Below are 3,033 nucleotides of genomic sequence, written 5' to 3' on the forward strand. Positions count from 1 at the left end.
GGGATGTGAGCTCTGGATTGGTTGGTTTGTACATCAAAGGTACACTTTCAGAGGAATTATTTGCTATCATATAGCTTGGGAGAGGCAGTCTCTCCAGGATCAAGGCCCAAATGCCAGAGCATCAAGAATATAAACAATAAGAATACAGGTAAGAGTCTACTGCCATGCTACCCTGAACGAGCCCAGTCCAATCTGATCTTGGAAGCTAAGCAGGGTTGGGCCTGGTTAGTACTTGGATGGGGACCACCTAGGAAGACCAGGCACTGTAGGCATAAAAAATAAAAACACGAGGGATTGTAAGATGACAAGGTCCTTGCAATCTGTGAGGTCAACCAAGGGTTGCTTCTCCTAAAAAATAAAAATAAATAAATAAATAAAAAGAATACAGACAAGAATACAGACAAAAAAATTTCTGTAACTATATGTGGTGATGGATGTTAACTAGATATTTTTGTGGTGAGCATTTCATGATACATACAAATATCAAATCATTATGTTGTACATCTGAAACTAATATAATATTTTATATCAATTATACCTCAATTAAAAAATATAAACAATAAGAAAATATAATCAATACACTTTTTCATTCAATTAGTTATAGAAAATAGAGAAGGTGGCTAGTTATATTTTCTCTTTCATTGGCTGGTTTAACTGAATGTAAATTTATAAAATTTTAAGATATTTTTCTTAAAGCAGACCTTAGAATTGTGAAGAAATTTATTATTTTAACAATAAAATTACTAATTATTTTGAGTGCTTTCCAGTTACTATGCTAAGGACTTTATGAACATTGTAATATTTAATCCTAATACCAGCCATAATGAGCTAAATACTACTATTTATGTATGCCTGTTTACAATTAAGTATGCCTATTTACACCTATGGAAACTGAAGCTGAGATAATTTAAGTAACTTGCTCAAGGCAACTGAATCTCTCTGGATTCAAAAGCCAGGCTTTTCATGGCTATATTTTCACATTTCCTGTGGGATGTTTCATTTACCGAGGGAGATAACCCATTCCCTATTTTGTGATGGAGGCACAGTTAAGATAAAATGAGTATAGAAGTTGGTATCACCTAAGTGGTTTCCGATTTGCTTAGAATAAAAATAAGTTTGCATTAGTTTTTCACTGTTAATAAAAGCAAGCCTTACAGTGATACATGACATGCAGTCCATCTTAAGCTTTTATTTTGAACATGACAGTGGCATGTAATTTAAAGAAAAAAAAATCAGCCTAACACTAAGTGTACAAGGCAATAAATCTCAAGTCCCTAGAGCAACATTTTTCTGCCACCTACTTCCTTCAGACATAAAGAGATGTGGGACCCCTGCCAGAGAAATATAATAAAATGTATGAACAGTTATAAATGAAATACAATCAGAGGCCTACAATCTGCTTTTATGCTAGCTTGTTTTATTTCTTCCTTGAGGATTCTATATCTTCCTCTCCTTCACCATGGTATTTCATTTCCCTTGCTTTTATTTTCCTACTTTTGCTGCTATTTATAATATTTGTCCTTTCCTTTTTATTTCTTTTTATGTGTTTTCTTTCTTGTTGAAGGGGAAAAAAAGTGTGATTTTATTCCTATGTGTATTCAGACTTAGGGTTTGCTTTTTCTATTGCCTTTTACTACTTTCTTATGCTGGTAATTTTTTTCCTTCTGTATCTTTTGCTTATAGTCACTTTGTATTCATGTTTTGATCTTCTAGGTTAGAAGGAACAGTTTCCTGTGGACTATCATGTTTAGAGAATTTCTTTTTTCTCTTACCAAAACAAGTCTTAGTCTTGCTAATGGGATGATATATCAGAATCTCTAAGACTAAGGAAAAGTGCCAAAGTAAATTGAAGGAGTTCACTCATTCACTTATGTAGGCAAAAATACATTTGTTCATTTACTCTCTCTTGTCTATTCATCCTTTTATACTTTCATCAAGTATTTATTGAGGACCTTATACTAATTGATTCATTCACTCAATGAACATTTATAGAGCACCTAGGATGTGTCAGGAATCCATGGTAAATGGGGGAGAGGTGAGTGCAAGCAATAAGGGATGCATTGTCAGTAGAGAATTTTAAAACAATAATAAAATCGGCTAAAAGTCTGCTTTATATCATCATCATGTGCTCGGACTTCTAAACCATGCTATTAATAAAATTATCCTTCCCATGGAGGCTGTCCACTTCCACCACTTCCCCTCTCCTCTTTAGATATGGCATTGTCCAGCATAAAACAAAATAGATAAAAATCTCCACTTCTTAATGATCATATTCTAGCAAAAAGGAGGATGTGTGTGTGTAAATATATAATTATAAATATATTTATATATGTATATACATATATATGTATAATTCTGTAAATGTATTCATAATTGTATTAATTTAATTGGGGATACAAATTGTTCTTACATATAAAAACTATGGACAAGTAGGAGATTGTATATATGCTAAGCCACAAATTAGTAGCTCCATTAATTAGATCCACAAATTAGAACCCAATTAGTGGATCCATCAAGGTATTACCTGCTGTTAGTAATGATTGATATTAATTGGGTTCTATGCATGTCTTCTCTCAGTGTTCTTAGATCTAATTGGGCTTCAGAATCACTCAGGGGATGTCTAAAAATATAGTTTCTCTAGCATCATTCAGAAAAATTTTAATTCGATTACTCTGGAGTATGGCCTAATTATTAGTGTATTTTATGTGTTCTCCAGGTAATTTGAATGGACAATCAGTGCTGAGAAACACACTTTATGTGACCCAAATGGGACATCAAAAGGAAGTTAAACTAGATACATGGGTTAAATTGTGTCCCCTAAAAATATATTTTGAAGTCCTAACCCCAGGACCTCAGAATGCAACCTTTTAGAAAGTTTAGAAATAGGGTCATTGTAGATACTATCAGTTAAGTTAAGATGAGGTCGTACTGGACTAGGGTGGACTCTTTTTTTTTTTTTTCTCCCCTCTCTTTCATTTTTTCTCTGACTAAAAGGTTGAACTGGTCTGGCTCTGTCTTTCTTCCCCAAGTTGG

At 33.4% G+C, this 3,033-nt stretch overlaps 1 pseudogene; it reads left to right on the forward strand.

Moving 5' to 3' along the window:
- Positions 1-154: 154 nt before the first annotated feature.
- LOC111735479 lies at positions 155-272 on the forward strand (annotated as a pseudogene).
- The last annotated feature ends 2,761 nt before the right edge of the window (positions 273-3,033 follow it).

This window comes from Pteropus vampyrus, unplaced genomic scaffold (genome assembly GCF_000151845.1).
Source record: "Pteropus vampyrus isolate Shadow unplaced genomic scaffold, Pvam_2.0 Scaffold1000001798, whole genome shotgun sequence".
Taxonomy (NCBI): Eukaryota; Metazoa; Chordata; class Mammalia; order Chiroptera; family Pteropodidae; genus Pteropus; species Pteropus vampyrus.